Source organism: Macaca thibetana, chromosome 15, assembly GCF_024542745.1.
Source record: "Macaca thibetana thibetana isolate TM-01 chromosome 15, ASM2454274v1, whole genome shotgun sequence".
NCBI lineage: Eukaryota > Metazoa > Chordata > Mammalia > Primates > Cercopithecidae > Macaca > Macaca thibetana.
This window is the reverse complement of record NC_065592.1, coordinates 70915128-70938247: the sequence shown is the minus strand read 5'-3', so window position 1 is coordinate 70938247 and position 23120 is coordinate 70915128. Positions and strand designations below refer to the sequence as shown.

The window sequence follows — 23120 nt, the reverse complement described above, 5'->3', positions numbered from 1 at the left end:
TGATCTTTCATGTTTGCAAAACATAATATTTCTATATTCATCGCTTTGGGATATTGGTCTGCTTCGGCTGCCCTAACAAAATACCAAAGACTGAATGACTTAAACATAAATTTATTTTCTCATAATTCTGGAGGATAGAAAGTCCAAGATCAAGTGTGGCAGCACCACCTCCATAGCTGTAGGCCAGGGTCCAAATTCCAAGGATGTAGGAAACCCCACCCTTACACATCATTCCAGGGTAGTCCTGCCCTCGAGGCTCTGAACAGAGGTTGTCTGACATGTTGAAACTGAAGCAGAAGGCTTGATAACTTCCCTCTTGGAAGAATAGTGAATGTTTGCAGCCAAAAAGCCCTATTGTCCTGTCAAGTCCAAGAAGTCCAACAGCCTTTCTTCATTTTGTCCCATCTTTGTCTCTTCAGTAAAAACTGACAGGATTTCAGCTGGTATAATCCCAAAAGCTCTTTTTGAAGTGACAGTCTAGCCACACTCTTGGTGTTCTGTTCAGAGTAGGCTTTCTCTTTTTGGCAATATAAACAGACTGCAAATTTTCCAAATCTTTAAGTTTGGTTCCTTTTCTTTTTGCTTAACAATTTATTATTCAATTCCTCTCTCTCCTCTGACATTTTACTGTAGCAATCAAGAGGGACTAAGCCACTCTTTCAACACTTTGCTTAGAAACCTCCTCAGCTAAACGTCTAATTTTATTACTCATAAGTTCCACAAAACACTAGAACACAATTCAGCCAAGTTCTTTGATGTCTTATAACAAGGATTCTCTTTCAGTTTCCACTGACATGATCCTCACTTTTATATAAGACTTTATCAGAACCTCACATATTTCTATCATGCACCTCAGAACTCTTATAACCTTTGTTATCAAGATGCAAAGACACTTCCACATTTTTTAGGTGTTATTCATAGCAGCACCCTATTTCTTGATGTCAAAGTTTGTCTTAATCAGCTTGGGTTGCCATAACAAAATACCATAGACCAAGTGGCTTAAACAAATGAAATTTATTTCTCATATTTCTGGAGACTGAGAAGTTCAATACCAAGGTGACAACAAGGTAGACTTTATTCTGTAGCTCTTCTCTTGGCTTGTTGGTGGTTGCCATCTTGCTGTGTGTTCACATGATCTCTCCTTTGTGTGTACACAGAGATGGAAAGAGAGAAAGATCTCTTCCTTTTCTTATACAGCCACCAGTTCTATCAAATTAGGACCCCACCTTTATGACCTTGCTTAACCTTAATTACATCTTCAAAATCCTGTTTTCAAATATAGTCACATTGGGAATTAGAGATTCAACATATGAATTTTAAAGGAACACAATTCTGTCCAAAGCAATTAGTTTCTTCTTTTGCACAACAATTGCCACAAATTTAGTAGCATAAAACAATATACATTTATTATCTTACAGTGTCTGTGGTTAGGTCCAGAAACAGCTTAGCTGGGACCTTTGCAAGGCTATAGTCAAAGTGTCAGCTAAGACTAGATTCTTATCTGGAGTCATAGCTGGTAATATATCCACTTCCAAGTTCACTCACGTTATTGCCAGAATTTATTTCCTTATATCTGTAGGATTATGGGCCTTGACCTCTTGCTGGTGGTTGACTGAAGGCCACTCTCAACATCTAGGGACCACTCTGATCTCTTAGAGGCAGCCAGTTTCTTGCCTGTAGCCCTCACAACAGACCATCTTACAATATGGTGGCTTACTTCTTCATGGTCAGCAGGAAAGCAGGAATGTATCTACTAACAAGATGTGGTCTTATATAACATAACATACCTATGGGATTGTCATTCCATCACCTTTGTATTATAACATGACATATTCACAAGAGTGACATCCTTTACCTTTGCCATAGTCAATTGGTTAGCAGCAAGTCAAAGGTTCTGCCCCAACTCAAGGAGAGGGGATTACACAAAGGTATGAGCATCATCAGGCAAACATTATGGGAGCTGTGTTAGAGGTTATTCAATGAATTAATCATACAAAATGTAAAACACATCAAAGTTTCAAGAAAAAATAGAAAGCACACACATATATATCCATGACATAGAGATAATCACTGTTAATAATGATGGGTGTGTTTCTTTTAAGTCTTTTCCTAAGCATTTTCCTGGAACCCTGTCCCCTAACAAAAGCACATCAAGCATATAACTGAATACCCATATGTATCTGTTTTACATAAATATATGTATTAAAAGGGGTATGGTATTATATTGTTAATTCATAATTTGTCCTGTTTTTAAGAACACAGTCTTCTTTTTAAAATCTTCAAAATTATAATTTTAGTAACAGTAAAATATCCCATGTTTTATCAAAATTTATAAAAGCTTCCTTATTGTTTCCCATTATCATGTTATAAGTAACAATATGATAAACACATCATTCATAAATCTTAGCTCTGTAAAAATAACCTAACTATAATCTACATTACCTTCAAGAACAAAGTAGGAGGGCTCAGCTCCCCAACTTCCAATCTGTACACTTACGGCTACTATCATTGTTTTGACTTCAGACAACAGATTCCTTATCTCACTGCCCTTCCTCTTTTTAGATAAATTGCATTAACAAGTTTATTAACCCCCTAAGAACTTTAATTCCTTTTATCATATCACAGAATGAATTGAAAATTATATATTTTTAAATAGATACAATCACATTTAAATATTATGCATTCTTGACAACCGCTCACCATCATGCCTCTATGTAAGACTGATATCTGGCCAATTCTTCATCATTTTTTAAAATACATGAGGTGTCAACCCCTCCAAGAAGCCAGATTGATTAAAATTTATTTTATATTTGCACAACCCCCATCCCATGAGCACCTCTCCATTGTAGCATATTATCATATTGTGTTAAAAATAATGTATTTACATGTCTCTTCCCATCTAAGATTATAACTCCCATGAAGGCAAAGAATATATCTGTTTCTTCTTTGTACTCTTAGCACCTAATGCTATATGACACATATTTATTTATTAATGAGAGTTGAAACAAACATTTGAACTAAAATATTACGGGCATGCTATGGAGGTATAATTTTTTCCAATCCATCTACATTTTATAATGTGGTGTTCCATCTTTGATGATACTAACGAAACCTAAAATTAAATCAAATGCATTCAAAACGTTCTTGTGCAACATGAAGACCCTTTATGTATTACATATAACTCTTAAAAACCATTGCCCCACTTCAAACAAGAGTGCCCACCTAAAAAGATAAAGACAAATAATATCACATGTGCTTACATAACTCAAAAGTTACAAATGTATATTAGAGTCATTCCTCTTCTATTAATAGGATAAAGGAGAGGATTATTAAGAAGTTTAAAACAAAATCCAACTAATTACAGAAGTGGAAAAAAGTAAAATAATATTTATTAAATGTTTATTATATAACAGATATAGGAAATGCTTTAGACTAATTGTATCATTTTAATGCCTCCACAACCCCTGTGATAATTCATTTTATATCTTAGGTAGCTTCTCCAGGATTTCACAGCTAGTAAGTGACAGACTCATCCTTCAAACCCAGGAAGGTCCAATTTCAAAGTCATGATCCCCCCAATTGCCTCAAAGTGTAAGAACACCTAGGAAATGTTCTAGTTTTCAATGCATTACCAGAAATGTCATTCTCTGGAATATCAGGAGAAAAGAGTAGTAATGACTAACAGCAGGCTCAAGGTTGAAGCTGCACATCCATGGGAAACTGAGATTATTTGCATTGTGTATGTTTGATTTAGTCTCTGCCAAATGTCATGCCAAAGCCTTGACACAACAGAGATTTGTGCCTGGAGCCATTCATTCCCTGTCTGGCAGTGCACGTCAGCTGGCTTATTTTCTTTGGATATTCTAAAGTCACATTAGTCTCTTTACAGACATGGAAAATGACCAAAAAATTACATGAAAAATAGTGGCAAGAAAATAGCTGGGAGAGTTTTCCATTTTATTATCTCAGAAAATTATTGACATAAGCATTTATAGGATGCTTCCTTTTCTCATATGAGTAAGACTGCAGAAGACATACAGTATGTTTTGGGCCAAACTAAAAGTATGAATATGTACATATAACTGTATTTCCCAAAGCATTACGTTTGCATGATATAGAACAGGTATCAATCACTAATGATAACATATATACCTACATTTTTCTTATAACCACAAACCAATGATGCCCAACTTTTACTTCAATATAAAATTACTCTAATACAGGGAAAAATAAAGAACAATGACTCATCAAGTCATGTGTGGGGTTGGAAGAACCTTGAATAGGATAGCTGATCTAGAGAAGTTTTAGAGGAACCATTGTCAAACATTGTGAATCTATTCAATATTTAAATATCTCTAGAAAAATGATAACTAACCTTCTCCCACTACCTAATCCTGAAGCTTACATAAATTTTTATTTATTTATTTATTTATTTATTTATTTAGAGACAGAGTCTGACTCTGTTGCCCAGGCTGGAGTGCAGTGGCACGATGTTGGATCACTGCAAGTTCCACCTCCCGGGTTCACTCCATTCTCCTGTCTCAGCCTCCCGAGTAGCTGGGACTACAGGCACCCACCAGAATACCCGGCTAATTTTTTGTATTTGTAGTAGAGACGGGGTTTCACTGTGTTAGCCAGTATGGTCGCTGTCTCCTGACCATGTGACAGCGCCTCGGCCACCCAAAGTGCTGGGATTACAGGCGTGAGCCACCACCCCCAGCCCATAGATTCTTTATGTGTTAGTTCAAGCAATTTTTCTCTTGTTAATTTCTCTTTAGAGAAGGCCTGATAATTAATAGCTCCTGTATGTGATATTTATTTCATCAGTTGTCATCCTTCTTCACCATTGTCCTCAGGAATCTTAGTTCCCTTACTCAGTACTCACAGGTTTTCCTCTATGTAACGTTTATTCATCTTATACATTTTCTTGCAACTCTCTCTTAGAATTCAGTTATAGTTCATGATCTTTTTAATCATCTTTAATAACATCTTTTTTCATGATAGCATTCCAGTTTGAAATAACAGGCATCCTGTATTAACCTTGAACTATTCCCACTATCTTTCATGTAGTACATTTATATACTGTTTACTGAGCTGTTAATGTGTTTATTTTCCTAATTCCTTCCTCTTTTTAAATTGGTTTTAATTCTAAATGTATTTATCTATTTGCTCCCCCAAAACCTAAATATTTTTAGGTAGTTCGTGTCTGATAATCTAACTTACATATGTCCCATTTCAATAATTTCATCATCAGAGTCACTAAAGACATGTTAAACATCTTCCATCAACCTTTGAATAGTTCCATTATTTAACTTGCAAGGGCATTAGTGTTAACAGTTCTTTTAATATAGATTGTATGGATTAAGGCTTTCTGTATGCAGGCAATGGTATATACTTAATAACCAGAGTTCTAATTCTGATATTTTCTCACTATTACATATTACCAGACAAAAAGTGCATGTCCCATGATATAAACATGAACTATAATACCATATTTCTAAGCATGCAACAGTAATATAATTGTCATAATATTTTTATACTTTATTTATGGAGAAAGTTTGAAATCTATTTTAAATATACTCACCTTTGTCCAAGGCACATTCTGCTGTGGTCTCAGGACAGAAACCTAATATAAAAGAAAGAATATTTCTATCAATAGATTTAGTAAATACATATATTGAGAAATACCAATATATAAAACTAAAATAAGAACAAGTTTTAAAACTCAATCATTGCTCATATTGTGTATCTTTCCATTAATTGTAAAAAGTCTTATCTTTTTTCTTTTTTAATTAAAGCTCATTAAGACAAAAAAGACAGAAGGCAAATATTCTGTAATACTTCACAATTTGAACCCAAAGGACTTCTGTTCCTTTACTTCTTAAAATAAACTTTCCTGGAAAGAATTATAGAAAGAAAGTATAGAGATATCCATTTTATGCAAAAAATCAAACTTATCACTTTTCAAAAATGCTACATGAATTATTAGATTTAAATCAGAAAGATGAAGAATCAGGTTAAATAAATTTTATAATAAAAGCATTATAATGATTGTTCATCACAAAGTGGCAGTGAAGCACTCATTTAAGCTAACACAGATACACTTTTATAGCAATAATGTTTCAAAAACTTTCAGGCAATGAATCTAGAATGAAGGCATAGATAATAGATTTAAATATGTTCAATGAACTTCAGTAGTTTAAATATCAAAACAGAAAACAGAATTGCTGAACTAAAGCCCCAAATTTCTATTATTTCTAGCTTATTATTCTATTAGATGCAGTGCCACATTTATAAATATGTTCAGAAACTCACCTACCTAAAGGCACAGATTATCTAAATCTGAGAATTCACATTGCAAATGTGATAAATCTAATTATAAGAATTTCAATTAAATGTAGAAGGAAAAAACCACTAACTTTGTTCATATGTTCTGGCATTCTAGCTGCCTAAAATTTCCAGATGTAAGAAAAAGATCAGAAAAAAAAAATCTATCTTGTGATCTCTACCACTATTTTGGGGTAAAAATTTTACCATGAATGAAAAATAACACCCATTAAAAAGTAGAAGTATAAGCAATTTTCTTCCATATTTAATATTCTCCAACTCAAAGAATTTTAGTTCCAGAAGAAATGTAACTGGATCATCAAGTAAACTGGATTCAGACTTATGATTTAAGGGGTTGTTATTTTTATATGAAGATGCCTGTGGAGCTACTGGGTGATGGAAGGAAATCAGGTCACTGTATGTTCCAGAATGCTCCCTAAGCTATCGCCGAAACAGCGCAAAATACAAGTGCATCCACACATACACCATCACTTAGATCATATACTATTTAGCAACAGGATGTTGTTGCTTAAAATACATTTACGTGCGTGGTTTTATACATATATAACCCCCCCCTTAGGTCAACTTCTTTATTTGATGGCCAGAACTAGTCTTTTCCACACCTCCTAGATTTTATTTGAATCTTGGTTCCTTGGATAGCTAGCCAGCCCAGACTGTAGACTATTTATGTACCCACTCTGAGACTTGAATTTTTACAATGGAGTGGTTGTAAAGATTAAACGAGTCATTACAAATAAATTGCTTAGAACAGTTTTGGGGCCATAGTAAGTGATTAATAAATATTAGCTAGTAAAACTATAAACATTTGAAAAATATTAAATAATTTTGATATTTTAAATATACTTATGTCTTATTCATAACTGATATTTCTACTTTACCACCTGCCAGTGTCAAAACCTTAGTTTGTGTTTCATTTCTTCTATTATGGTCAAAATAATAGAGAAACACAAGTATGGATGATAAACTTTATTCATGAATTTTGCATCAGAGTAATCAAAGTAAACATGGCGGTTTTTTTTTTTTTTTTTTTTTTTTGGCAGGGATGAAATGAGGCATTTTAAATCCATCCTAATAGCTATAATTTTATGTTCTATGCTTACATGTAGTCTGGCATGACTACAGAAACAGAAAATCTCCTTAAATGACAAGGAAACAAAGTTTTCCACAGGTCAAATAAGAATCCAGTTGTCTAGTAGCCATGAAAATAAAAGTATGAGGTCAAGGTATTGCTTAAACCTCTGAATAGTCAGCATTGCTGCCAGGCTATGATGAATTTATCACAGAGAAACATGGTACTAATGTAATCAGGGTTGAGCTTAAAGAGTAGACAGGCCGGCCGTGGTGGCTCACGCCTGTAATCCCAGCACTTTGGGAGGCTGAGACAGGCAGATCACAAAGTCAGGAGATCGAGACCATCCTGGCCAACATGGTGAAACCCTGTCTCTACTAAAAACACAAAAAAATTAGCCAGGCGTAGTGGCGGGCACCTGTAGTCCCAGCTACTCAGGAGGTTGAGGCAGGAGAATGGCATGAACCCGGGAGGTAGTGAGCCAAGATCGTGCCACTGCACTCCAGCCCGGGCGACTGAGTGAGACTGTCTCAAAAAAAAAAAAAAAAAAAAAAGTAAACAGACAAACTTCAGTTTGTAACATGCACATCTCTCTACTCATTAGGAATAGCCTGGGCATTATAATCGGATTAAGGTTACATGTTCTGATTTTTCTGATAGGCACATACACCCTAGGATGGGAATAAGTTACAGAAAGAAGGAAAGGAGTGATATTTACTATTTAAGATTGGTTTAATTTAACTTTAATATAGGCTAATGTTAGGAGGAAATAAGACTTCAGAAAACAAAAAGAGAAAATGAACAAAATAACAACAACAAAGAAAAGAAGAAAAATAAAACAACTATGAGCTTAATAAGAAAAGTTCTGAAAGTCAAGCTTATAGGGTGGACAATATATTTTGTAAACTACATTTTAACCAGAAGACCTTTTATACACTGGTGGTGTCAAGCTTACAGGGTGGACAATATGTTTTGTAAACTATGCTTTAACCAGAAGTCCTTTTATACACATGTGCAGAACTTGCAGGTTTGTTACATAGGTATACATGTGTCATGGTGGTTTGCTACACCCATCAACCTGTCATCTACATTATGTATTTCTCCTAATACTACCCCTCCCCTAGCCCTCCACCCCCCAACAGCCCCCGGTGTGTGATGTTCCTCTCCCTGTGAGAACAATGTTCTCATTGTTCAACTCCCACTTACGAGTGAGAACATGTGGTGTCTGGTTTTCTGTTCCTGTGTTAGTTTTCTGAGAATGATGGTTTCCAGCTTCATCCATGTTCCTGCAAGGGACATGAACTCATTCTTTTCATGGCTGCATAGTATTCCATGGTGTATATGTGCCACATTTTCTTTATCCAGTCTAACATTGATGGGCTTTGGGGTTGGTTCCAAGTCTTTGCTATTTGGAACAGTGCTGCAATAAACATACGTGTGCATGTGCCTTTATAGTAGAATGATTTTGAGTATACATCCAGTAATGGAATTGCTGGGTCAAATGATATTTTTAGTTCTAGATCCTTGAGGAATTTCCACACTGTCTTTCACAATGGTTGAACTAGTTTACACTTGCACCAACAGTGTAAAAGCATTCTTAATTCTCCAAATACTTTTCAGCATCTGTTGTTTCCTGAATTTTTAATGATTGCCATTCTCACTGGCGTGAGAGAAATTTTATATTACATTATAATTCAACAAGTAACAACCAAAGTCATTTTTAAGAAAAATACGGTGGTTTAATCTTACTTTTTAAAAATTTACACAAAAATAACAACTGAACTACCACAAGCGAAACTAAGATACATTTGTATTGGTATTACTTATATAAAGATGCAATATGTTCAGTGACTTGAACTAAAACTAATCCTTGAACACAGTATTACTGTCACCGTTTAATGTAATCCAAATTGAAATTTTCCACTATTCTCATTGTGCTTGTTTTCAAATGTCTCATTCCTATCATAATGCTCAGAGTACTTAATCTGTAAAATATGAATGTTTACTTAATATTGGTTTAGTGGGGTTGACAACATAAAAAATGGGCCATGTTTGTTTGTTGATTGTTTCTAAGTGTATTCACGCAAAGGTCAAAAATCTGGAGAAAAAATTAATTCCATAAAACAATTCATTAATTACAGATATATTTCTAGAGCTAAAGCAGTATATTGATAAAATGAGAAGAGGAAAGGTGGGAGGTGTGGGGATTTTTGTTTTTGTTGTTATTTTACAGTTATTGTACTTTAGAGCCTACTCGGAAATGGTCAAATATGCATAGTAATGCAATATCATTAGACCTACAAATCTTTCTTATGTTTTAACTAAAATAAGAGGTATTCTTACAAAGGCAGATGGAAGTCAACAATTATTACTTCACCACAGCAGAATCACTATTTTACTCCAAAACAAATTAAATGATCATCACAATGATTTATGTACTTTATGCCAATTCTGAATGTTGTAAAATTGCTCAAGATTATGTTTTTTTATCTTTATTAACTACTAGTATCCAATAAATTTGACTATCTATCTATATAATTTCCAGAGATACACATAAAGTCAATGTTTTATATCATTTCTTATCTGTCTATTTCTTTAAAGGTATCTCATAGTTAACACTCATAAGTAAGTGTATGTATATATAAGCTGCATTTAAAAAACATATTTCTAAACCTAATTCATATCGTAAAGTATATAATTATTCTATGTCATTTGTAGTCAAAACTCAGTGTATCCATCTGTTACTGTAATGGAACCAACCATGTCACACATGACAAGTTTATAAGCATAAGAAGTTGAGCTTATCATGGAAGACTTTCTCTCAGTTGTATCATTTTTTGCCTGTCATAAAGCTGTTGGGAGATCATAAGGATAGGCAGCAGAGTTATTCCACATCACCTTATTTAAACCTTAAGCCTTTGAAATGACTTCCTTTTTCAATCTATCCTGGAGGAACTTTTAACTTCATTTTAATTTCCCTACTGACATAGACCTAATTTCAAGAGCATATATCTCCCTACTGATGTGTGATGTTTCAATAGACACTCTGTATTCCAAAGAAAGATACTCTATACAGTGTGTAAACTGAATCTAAGAGATCAAATAAAATTATTATTAAATCTAATGTCTTTGTATCTGCTTACTGAAAACCAGATGTGTTGTAAACAGAATGACTTCAAAATAAATTCAGAATAAGTGTGAAACATATTTTACTCTCATAAAAGACAGTAATGATGCCATAATAACTAGTGAATAAAGAGGTAAGCATCATTGTTTATTTGCATTACATTTTAATAAGACACTAGAAATTTCAACATATTGGTGTTATGAGCTAAATTGTGTCTCATAAAATTCCTATGTTGAAATCCTAACCCCTAGTACCTTAGAATATAAGTGTATTTAGAGATAGGGTATTTTAAAAGGTCAATAATGCCATTAGTTTGAGCCCTAATCCAATGTGACTGGTGTCCTTAAAGAAGAGGAGGTTAAAACACAGTGAGAGACACAGAAGACAGACCACATGAAGACACAAAGAGAAGACGGCCATCTACAAGACAAGGAGAAAGACTCTTAGAAGAAATTAACTTTGCTGACAACTTGGTCTTGAACTTCTAGCCTCCAAAATCATGAAAACATACATTTCTGTTCTTTAAGTTACCCAGGGTGTGGTTCTTTTCTATGGCAGTTCTAGTAAACTAATACGACTGATAATTTCCAGTTAGAGTGTAGCTTTACACAAATATGTGACAGGGGTAAATTTTATCCTCAGTTCTTGCATTTTACATTTAACATTTATCTCTCATGGGCTCTTATAACTGAAGCTCTCTTGACATTCCTAGGTTTCAAAGGGTTGTCCATCAGTGGACACAAGCTTCCCTTTCCAGCTCTGCAAATGCCTTCTAAAGCAATCTACTGACCTGAAGAGAGTCTATCACAAATACTTTAGTTACTGAGAACAGCTTAGTATATATCTGTCTCTGAGGATATCTGCCTATATAAAGTAAATATTATCTTTTTTTCATATAGAAAGTCTTTCATGTTGTTTTGATAGTAATGAGCAGGTGTGATAAAACTGCCATCTTCACTCACTGCTGGTGGCACTATAATTGAAAAGCACTTTACAAGCATGCATCAAAGTCTTAAAAATATTTGCTCCCTTTTACTCAGTTATTTCACTTCTAGGAAACTCTCAAAAGGATATATTCATATATGCTGACAAACATTGATGTATTCTGATCATCTATTTCAGTACTATTTATGTTAGTCCCTTTCTTTCTAAAAAAGGAAATAAACTAAATGCCTTATCATAGAATAAACAAACTATATTACTCCCATAGCACATAGGAAATATTGTGCTTTTATTTGTAAACCATGTTTTTAAAGATAATGTAATGGCATATGAATATTAAGTGAATTTTACAGTTTTAGATGAAGAGATAAGGGTATAAAAAGATCTCATTGTGCTAAACTATATTAACACAAGAAAATCAAGAGTTCCCTTTACTGTCAACCTCCTTTCCCTCCTCATTCCCCCAAATGAATAGTTTGTTTTCATAAATCAGCATAAAACACTCAGAATAAAGAAGGATATGTGCCTCACAAGGGTTTTTCAGCAGAGTTCTCCATCCTCTTAGGAAGCCCAGGGAGAAAAATGTTTTTCCCACAGTTATAATATGTGAATACAATGTGGTAACTGCTTCACTCTTGAAGTCTCCTGCTTCTCTCTAATATATACATGATGATTGACAGTGATGACATCTAATTAAAACTTTTCCTTTCTCATTTGGAGGATCAAAAGATAATCTTCCTTAATTCTCTAAGAGAGGTATTATAGAATATCTCATAAGACATAAAGAATAAAGAGTATTCCATCCTCTGCTCCATTCCCTTACTATAAGGTACATACGCTGCTATATTAGAATGAAACAGCCTAAGCCTTGTTGTACCATGATCTCCAAGTGAGAGTTTGGCAAATTCGTATTTTAAAAAATAAAGAAAGCATTGTACAAGGCACCTGGTCATGACTGCCAATTTATGCTGCTGAAGCAAGACTGATACCAGGCTGCCTGGAACATTCTAACAACCAATTCTTTTTATAAACTGTGAACAGACAGGTGCAAGTCCCTTTTGGTATAGTCTACCCACAGAAATCTTAGGGAAAAAAAAGGTAACCACCGTCCTTAATGGTTATCTCTGAGTGTGATTTTCTTTATTCTGCATCTTTAAATTGTTTTTCCACCATAATATTGTATTGCCTGTATGGGCAACGTCAATGTTTTATTCCAGAGGAGTGAAGTGCTAATTCTCCTATTCTACAAACATGAAAAATAGGCTGGACTCACGCAGGTAAGTGGATATCTACTCTGTCTTTGCACTAAGGTCTGCCTGGTTCAAGTCACAGTGCTCAAAATGAGTTATACTGACAATGCTAAGGATATCGGGAATCAAGACTTCCAGGTCACAGTGTTCCCCATAGTTAGAAATGCTGAATCGTCATGTGCTATATGGCTCTTCAAGATCATTAAAACACTTGGTGTTTGACTTTCATTTTTACCTTCCTAGAGGACTTTCTATCTAAAACTCAAATTTCCTACATTTAGAATTTTGGGGACTCGGAGAATATTGATACAGATTTACACACATATTTTAAGATGTATTTTACTACCTAAACAATAGTGCACTGGTGAAAGTGCAAATTCCTTTTAACACAGTGGATAGGGTGATGATTTGGGCTCAGGGTCCTAGGGTTCAAGCACCAGGTTCCATCATGTATTAACCTATGTTCTTTAAGAAATCACTTGTCCTTACTGGGAATTGTAGTTGTCTGATTAATCTCATAGTGAATACTACCAAGTTCAACAGCCAGCTAAGGCCACCAGCCTGAATAAATACCTGTACCTGTAATACATTCTTTCTATATATTAGCCTACTAGTTCTATTCATCAGGCATTGAGCTCTTTAGTTTGAAGGATCCATTATACTTTTAAATGTGATATAGGCATTCACATAGAAGTCTTCAGGGAGTTCTTTTCTTAAAAAGATTCTAAGTAAATGCTAAGCAATACAGTGTGTCATAGCCTTAACATATTTCTTTTGTCTCTGTTTTCACATATTGTAAACCTGGCAGTCTCTAGAAGGGTTAATCGTTATATTCTTTTGCTGTTTCATTCATGATAGTACCTCATAAATGCCTGATCTTCAAAACAATCATAAGCTACAGCAACAGAAAACAAAGTAATAATGGAATGAATGTGGAGTAATGGCAGCACTGACATTATCCTAGGTTTGTACATTATTATCGAAATGCAGCATTAGCACCTGAAAAGGAGGCAAGATGAAGGAAGTAAGTCCCTCATTATTTCTGAGAGTTAAACTTGAGCACCAGTTTGGAGAGTCGAATGCTCCATTATAATCAGTCCGTAACAGGCATTTATGTATCTGTCACCCCACAAGATCATCAACTAATTACATTAGTAATTGAATCCCATTTTCCTCTGTCTTTTTAATTTTAACCACAGAGAATTTTATCCATGAAGGTCACTTGCTTTATTGTACTTCTAACATAGACATATCACCATTAATACTTGAGTTAAACTATTTCTCTGAAACTGAAGGGCTGGTTCCTTGTGAATTTTTATCTATGGGTTTTGAGAAGGAGGAGATCAGGGTCCTAAATTCTGGTTTAGTCAGAATCTCTCTAGCTTTGGGCAAGTTATTTAACCTGTTTGACCTCATTTCCCTCATCATAGAATAAAATAATTAGAATTACAATCAAATAATTAATTCACTTCTGTATTTCTAGGATTTTACACCTAAACTTTCCTTTGGAGAGAAGGGTAGTAGATAGAAGATTCATGTAGCATTCAGAGGCTAGAATTTCTAATTGATCTCCTCACCTTTAATTTTATCTTCATCCAATCTCCCTTTCATTCTATTATAGGGAGATTACTAAAAAGCAAATTCTTGACTGGTTGTGGTAGCTCAGGCCTGTAATCCCAGCACTTTGGGAGGTGGAGGCAGGCAGATCATGAGGTCAGCAGACTGAGACCATCCTGGCTAACACGGTGAAACCCCATCTCTAATATTTTATATATATATATAAAATATATATTATATAGTATTTTATAATATATAATATATATAACATTTTATTATATATTATATACATTATATTATATATATAATATATATATATATTAGCTGGGCATGGTGGCGGGCACCTGTAGTCCCAACTACTCAGGAGGCTGAGGCAGGAGAATGGCGTGAACCTGGGAGGCAGAGCTTGCAGTGAGCCGAGATCAGGCCACTGCCTCCAGCCTGGGTGACAGAGCAAGACTGTCTCAAAAACAAACAAACAAACAAAAAAAAAAACCAAGATTTTTTTTATGTCACTCCCGCTAAAGTTCTTCAAGAGCTTCTCATCACCTAGGTTAATGTAAGTACTTTCTGGTAAGGGATTTACAAAGTGAGTGGCTCCTACTTTGCTCAGCAGCCTTACATCACATTTAGCTATACCCAAGTTCTGCTGGAGGAAAACTAAACCACTTGCTGTCCACTGAATATGTATGTTCTCTTTCATTTTTGAATGTTTAGATTCTATTCCTTGTTCTTGGAATACCCTCTTCCTGTTTCTCCTCCTGTCTAAAACCCTACTTAGGCAAATTCTTTCAGTACTCAGTTCATACCATCCTGCTTTCCATCTTTATCCTTGTCTTAGCTATATGTTCCTAATTGCTCTTATATCTCTTGAACTCGTGTGCCAAAACCCTTTCCTGCAATTGTTGATTTACTGGTCTATGTCTTCCATTATACTTATGAGCTCCCAGCCACAATAAACTTTGCTTTTTGATTTTTCTCATCTAGCATCTAGCATAATGCCTGGCACACAACAGTCACTGAGAAAACATCTATTGAATGCATGCAAGAAAAAATAAACAACATGATTCATAGTGTAATTTATTATTTGTTGGTCTTTTGCATGTGTTGAATCCAAAATACTCCCTTCTAACAAGAAAAAAAGAAACAAGCTAGTTTAACAACCTAATCAGCCATTACATGTTAAAATGAAGATAGTGACTTTTACTAAACTTTTCCTTTTCTTTAAAATTACTTTTTTTCAAAACCTTAAATTGAAAACAAAAGGAAGATCAATATAGCCTCATAAAGCACCATTTATATTCTCTTTCCACAACTGCTCACTTCCACTTCATAGCACACCAGACAGCAAAGCCCATTCGTTAACTAGATAATAGCCAGCTAATTTTACACACACATTTTCCAGTCAGTACATACTTTCTCCTATCCTCTGGGTTGAAAGGCATAAATTCAGGGGATCAATTTTCTAGTCATTCACTAAAAACACCTTTTAAATTGAACATCCATGTGAGAACAGTCTGGGTACCACTGAAGAGTTATTTTATAAACACATAGCTTGCCATGTACAACTTCACATTTTGAAACAGATATGCTAATTGTTATGGCTAACATGTATTATAATAAGAACATTGGAAAGTAAAAAACTAGAAACACTCCTACCTCTGATCCTCAGATCTTCTTCAATAAAATGAAGTGATCGAAATACCTTTTAAAAAACATTCTAAGTCCACGATACTTATTTTGGAAGAGAAAAATATCTCATAAATATCTGGTACCACTTTCCTCTAAAGCATCCCTAACAGAAATAAAAATATGCACATACACGTGCACGTGCGCGCGCACACACACACAGACCCCTAAATGTTTAGCTGTCAAAAACAAATTCAACTATTTAAGATAAATATATAATTCCAGCTGGGTGTGGTGGCTAATGCTTGTAATCTCAGCAATTTGGGAGGCCAAGGTAGGTGGATCACTTGAGCCCAGGAGTTTGAGACCAGCCTGGACAACATGAAAAAATCCTGCCTTTACAGAAGAAAACACAAAATTTAGCCAGTTATGGTGGCACATGCCTGTAGTCCCAGCTACTCAGGAGCCGGAGATGGGAGAATTGTTTGACCCAGGAGGTCAAGGTTTCAGTGAGCCATGATCATATCGCTGCACTGTGGTGGGGGCAACAGACTGAGACTCTATCTCAACAACAAAAACAAAAAAGTTAAATAAATAAATAACTCTGGAAACATGCTGATATTCTATACTAATATTAAAGAAGGTTTCAATGGCTTTTTAAAAAAAATGCATTATAATCAGTAAAATGCATAAATTGTAAATTTCTCTAAATAGAATTAGAGTACCATCAGATGAAAACATCATACTCTTCAACACGATTACCCCACATGGGTTTATACACGAGACACTGTCTATAATGCCATCTGAATAGCAGAAAGAAAATGCTAGAAAAGCTTGGACAAAGAAGATATTCCAAGAATAGCACTAGCTGTGATTCCTCAAGAAAGGCAATGGTAGAGAGGGGAAACAAGATGGCTGAAGAGACGCAGCAAGGAAGTGCCACTCCCATTGAGAGAGATCCAGTTATTGACTAAACCACCATAATATGGGCAGATCTTTGGAAACAAAAAGCTGAGATGGATGGAGAGGCGACACTGAAGGCAAGCCTGAAGAGGAAGGAAGTTGGAAACCCTGCACAGCATAAGGGAATGCTAGGGCTAGTTCCCAGCCCTGAATGACTCCTGGGAAAGGGGTGAGTGTGGGAACGAAGGGATAACTCACTCTCTCTGTGGAGACCTAGGATCCTAGCTACAGGGTAAGCTGTGTCCTCCATGAATGCATGATCTGGAAGGGGGATCTACCTGGGGAAAATGCAAAGACAGGCCTTCAGGTGGTGTGTAGCACAGAAATGTTTGTGTGTTGGGCAGCTCCAGCAGAGAGTAGCCATAGATGCCCATCCCCTAGAACTCCCCGATTCCAGGAGTCATTGTCCTTAGCTGAACTCCAAGTCAGGAGAGGGCAGGATTGGCTTCCCCATGACTAGGGCATGTCTGTTTTGTAAGCCCTGCTGTGTGTCTGCCCCTCCCATGCTGCCTGTCTGCCCCTCCTAGGGCCTACACGTAGCCACTCTGCAGGAAGAGGTACACAGTGTAGCCTTTGCAACCCAGCCTGAGTGCTCTATGTTCACACATTCCTGGTGACCCAGAATTACATCATATCCCCTAACACAGCTGGAACCTGACCTAGGCCATGTTCTGGTGCCTCCAGTCTACGGCACAAAGTATGGGAGTACAGAGTTATTCCTATCAAACTACCAATGTCATTCTCCACAAAATTAGAATAAAAATTCTAAAATTTATATGAAACCGTAAAGAACCCCAATAGTCAAAGCAATCCTAAGCAAAAAGAACAAAGCCAGGGCATCACATTACCCAACTTCAAACTATACTATAAGGCTACAGAAACCAAAACAGCATGATACTGGTACAAAAACAGAGACACAGAGCAGTGGAATGGAATAGAAAACTCAAAGCCTCCCACCTACAGCCAAGTGATCTTCGATAAGACTGACAAAAAAAAAGTAATGGGGAAAGTACTCCCTATTCAATAAATGATACTGCTAGCCCTATGCAAAAGAATAAAATTAGGGCCTTGCCTTTCACCATATACAAAAATTAACTCAAGATGTATTAACGATTTAAATGTAAGACCTCAAATTATAAAAATCTTAGAAAAAAATCTAGGAAATACCCTCCCAGACATTGACCTTGACGAAAAAATTTTGGATAAGTTCTGAATGCGATTACAACAAAAACAAAAACTGGTAAGTGGGACCTAATAAACTAAACAGCTTCTGCCCAGCAAAAGAAACTGTCAACAGAATAAACAGACAACATACAGAATGGGAGAAAATATTCACAACCTCTGCATCCAACAAAGGTCTCATATCCAGCATGTATAAGAAACTTAAACAAATGCAACAAGCAAAAACCAAATAACTTTATTTTAAAAATGGGCAAAACACATGAACAGACTTTTCGCAAAAGACAAACAGGCAGCCAAGGAATATATTTAAAAAATGGTCAACATCATTAATCATCAGAGAAATGCAAATCAAAACCACAGTAAGATACTATCTTACACTAGTCAGAAGGGCTATTATTAAAAAGTCAATAAACAACAGCTGGTAAGACTATGGAGCAAAGAGAACACCAATTTACATTCCTACCAACAGGGTATAAGTACTGCCTTTTTTCCACAGTCTTACCAGTTATGTAAATTAGTCTGTAAATTAGTTCAGCCACGTGGAGAAAGCAGTTTGGAGGTTTCTCAAAAAACTTAAAACAGAGTTACCATTCAACCCAACAATCCCATTACTGGGTGTATACCCAAAGGAAAATAGGTCATTATGCCAAAAAGACACATACACTTATATGTTCATCATTGTGTCATTCATCATAGCAAAGACATGGAATCAGCCTAGGTGTCCATCAGTGGATTGGATTTCTTTTTAAAAGAAGTACATATACACCATGGAATAATATGCAGCCATAAAAAGGAAGGAAGTCATGCTCTTTGGAGCGGTATGGATGGAGCCAGAGGCCATAATCCTGAGCTAACACAGGACCAGAAAGTCAAATATTGCGTATTCTCACTTATAAGTGGGAGCTAAACATTGAACACACATCGACATAAACATGGGAACAATAGACACTGCAGATTCCAAGAGGGGTAGTGAGGGAGAGGAGCATGCTTTAAAAAACTACCACTGGGCACTATGCTTACTACCTGAGTGCAATACACCCATGTAACAAATCTGCATATGTGCCCCTGTATTTAAAATAAAAGTTGAAATTTAAAAAATAAAAAATAAAGGCCATTTAAAAAAAATACCCAATTTTCAAATGGGCAAAGCATCTGAATAGACATCTCACCAAAGAAGATATATAGATGACAAATATGCATATGAAAAGATGCTGATCATCTATCATTGGTAACAAAGAGTTACCACCAAATGTTAGCAAACACGGAATAACAAGGACTCTTATTAACTGCTGGTATAATAATGCACGAATGGCGCCGTCGGTTTGGAAGACAGTTTGGTGGTTTCTTACAAAGTGAAATGATATGATTTAACCATCACGCACCTAGTTATTTACCAGAATGATTAGAAAATGTAAGTCCTGACAAGAACCTGTGCCTTAATATTTAGAGCAGCTTTATTCACAATTCTCACAAACTGGAAGCAACTAAACTATCCATGAAAAGAGGAGTTTATAAAAAAACTCTGATACATCCATGTAGTGGAATAGTATTCACTGATAAAATGATATGAACTATCAAGCCAAGAAAAAGCATGGAGGAACCTGAGTAACAAATGACTGAGTGAAAGAGGCCAGCTTAGAAAATCTGTGCACTGTATATTCCAAGTGTATGACTTTCTGAAATAAACAAAGCTATACAGCAGGAAGATCAGTGATGGCCAGGGGTTGGCCAGGAGGGCGGAGAGGGAGGAACAAATAGGAGGAGCACAGGGGGTTTTCAGGGAAGTGAAACTATTCTGTGTGTTGCTTTCATGGTGGACATTAGGTATTAGTCAAAACCCATAGAATGTACAAGACCAAGAATGAGCCCAGATATAAGCTATGGAATTCAGTTAATTATAATGCATCAACAGTGGTTCATCAGGTGCAACAAATTTATCAAACTAAAGATGTTAACAATGGGTTTAACTGACAATGGGAAGAGGGAACTCCTTGCTATAAACTCAGTATTTTGTACATTTAACACTGTTCTAAAAATAAATTTCAGTAATTTAGTTTTATAGTATGTAAGAATGCATAAACATTCTATAAAAATATGCAAAAATGCTCAAGCTAAATGTTATGTAATGGGAAAAAAAGAAAGACAAAGGTGACATTGGAAGAAGAAAATCTAGTCAAATTTAATCAAATCAGTAAGATCTAATTGACCAATAATGTACAGTTGCCTAATTGAAGTGTCAGGTGTGGCTATTTGGAGGCACATGAAAGCATGTAACACAGCAAGTATGAAGCACCAAGCACACTGAAATACAGTAGGCGCTCCACAAGTGTTTGTTTCCTTTCCCTGAATTATACTGAAACTTTTGGAGTTTAGCCTTAATGAACTTTACAAATTTCTCAAAAAGACGATTCTCTCTCAATTCAGTAGGTTTTTACACAACCCCTTTTGCTAAGACTCATCTTCCCTCTATTATCTTTTGACTAACATTTTTTGCCTGGATTCAATTTTCTTTTTATTATTATTATTATTTTATTTTTTGAGATGGAGTCTCGCTCTGTCGTCCAGGCTGGAGTGCAGTGGCACGATCTCGGCTCACTGCAAGCTCCGTCTCCTGGGTTCACACCATTCTTCTGCCTCAGCCTCCCGAGTAGCTGGGACTAACCATCACGCACCCACCACCACACCCGGCTAATTTTTTGTATTTTTAGTAGAGACAGGGTTTCACTGTTAGCCAGGATGGTCTCCATCTCCTGACCTTGTGATCCACCCACCTTGGCCTCCCAAAGTGCTGGGATTACGGGCGTGAGACACTGCACCCGGCCTTTGGACTCAATTTTGATGCCTTTCTTCAGAAGTATTCTTTGACTCCTGGTGGTTACTTGGTTTTCTTTTCCAGGAATTTTCATAATATCCTACAATTATCTCAACACAGTGTGTATATGTATGCATGAACACGGTAAGTATCTCAGTAAACACTCCCTGGATGTCCTAAGATATACTGTCCTACAGGTATCTTTAAGTCCTAATTAAAATTATAATTTAAAATGCCGATGAGATTAAGATTTTCTAAGAATTCCTAACCACTTAAAGTTACTAATCACAATGTCTATTGCCATGAATGTTCACTGATTGACAGTCTATCGATTGGAGGAACAAACACATTTGCATCTTTAAATGATTATTGAGAATCATAGACTAATTGAGGTATGTTACACCAACTGATTAACTGAGGAAAATGGAAAGAATATTTTCTAAACATTTAACACATGAGGAAACCCTAGGTTGTAATAAATTAAGAAACATAAAACTGGACTCTGTCAGCTTTGAACTCCCTGCCCAGTAATCCTTTGACTTAACCATGCCGTCCCTGGGGAAAAATTACCGCAATGAGTATAGATAACTCCGAGTTATTTATGTGGAAGATAAAAGAAGGAAATAAAAGGTTGATGTGGGACCTCCTTAATTATAACATTCTGTCAAGTCCTCAGAGTTATTATAATAAAACTCCAGTGTATAACAAGTTGTCGAAATTTGAAATCAGCATGGTATTTTGAATACTCAGGAAACCCACGAAACAAAAGGTCATCTTACTGTTTTGTGATTGGATAGATCTGCTTCCTCGGAATTTGTCTACTGCTATTCTTCCAGTACTTTATAAATACATGTTGACTGACTTATTTTATATTTGGTTTAACATATCTGGATAGATAAGCCCAAATTATGAAGTCATATAATCTAAATACATGAAAGTAACCAAATCATCATGGAATTTATTATTATGCCTTAATATGTATGTTTAATTATCTTGTTTAAATTCTTCCAAGATTATCAGTGATTTCCACTCCTTGAAAATAAAAAAAAAGAGACTAATGTTGAAACTTTTCTCCCATGCAATAGTAATTCTTAAAATTTATTTAGAAAAGTAAAGCTGTTTGTTTTTGATTCTGTGCGTATTTTTTATTCTCAAATTATTTTCCCCATTATAGGAGATGTGCATTAGTATATTTCTTTTTTTTTACCAAGGTTTTTAAGTAAGCATATTACATAGTGCAGTGAGAAAAATTTCCAATTTCTCTCTTGCATGAAATATCTGAGCTAATAATTGGACTAGGAGAAGTAGAATCTTTCTTTTCATTAGACTTCCCTTTTCAACAAAAGCTTTGTTAGCCTACTGAGTCATGACAAGTAATCCTTTATATGCTAGGGTACACTGTTCTTCCTGATGAACTTACAAATTAAAATGTAATGTGAAACGATGGCACTGGGAATATTGAGGAATAGCCACTGATGTGGGAAGAGATCTATAATTAAACCAAGATGTACATTTTAATTATAACGTTATCAAACTGATAATACAGAATAAAATACAGTTGGAGAAATCCAAGGAAGTCATAATAAAGAGCACAAGACCGCTACCTTGTACCCCTTGTTGTCTCCTCTACCTTCTGGTGCCAGGCCCTCCCCTCCCAAGCCTTATTTTAATATATCTTGCCAAGGATTAGAAAGCAATCAAGTGATTTTTCACCACCTTTATCCCAGGCTAAGGTAATTATTCATCTGTTTTTCTCTCTTGCTTCTTTTTTATTTCCTTAAACTTGGTTTGCTCAAGAGTAAAATGAACCACAGTACTTATCAGCTCAATGCATACACAAGCGATACTGAAGGCAACTGCCAGAGACTAAAGCCATAGGTTAGCTGCAAATCCATTAGTGATTTTAAACAGCAGGGAAAAAATCCTTGGTGAGTCGTGATAAAGCTGAACAATAACTGAAGAAGTCACAAAAGATGACAATTTAATTTGCATTAATATGTCATCAGATAGATTTACAGAAAGCTAACACAAGTGCAAAAGATTTCCTATGAGATAATCAAAGCCATATTTGCTGTTAATGTTTATAAAAGTATTTTTAAAATTATCTTTGACACATAATGCATAGTTTTAAAGGTCATAGTTTAGGAAGAGCTGCACAAAGCATAAAACTAACATATCTAAAAGATATTCTTCCCAACTCCAAAGCAACATAAATCAGAGAAATACTTGGAATTTACTATG

The 23120-nt window shown here is 35.5% G+C and overlaps 1 protein-coding gene across 35 annotated transcripts in view; it reads right to left on the bottom strand.

The window, feature by feature from the left end:
* PTPRD (protein tyrosine phosphatase receptor type D) overlaps positions 1-23120 on the bottom strand; it is a 2337809-nt gene that overhangs the window by 1469994 nt on the left and 844695 nt on the right. For all 35 annotated transcript variants that reach the window (XM_050761934.1, XM_050761936.1, XM_050761930.1 and 32 more), the window contains exon 5: positions 5585-5626. The gene's annotated coding sequence lies outside the window, so the exon portion shown is untranslated. The remainder of the gene's footprint in view (positions 1-5584; positions 5627-23120) is intronic.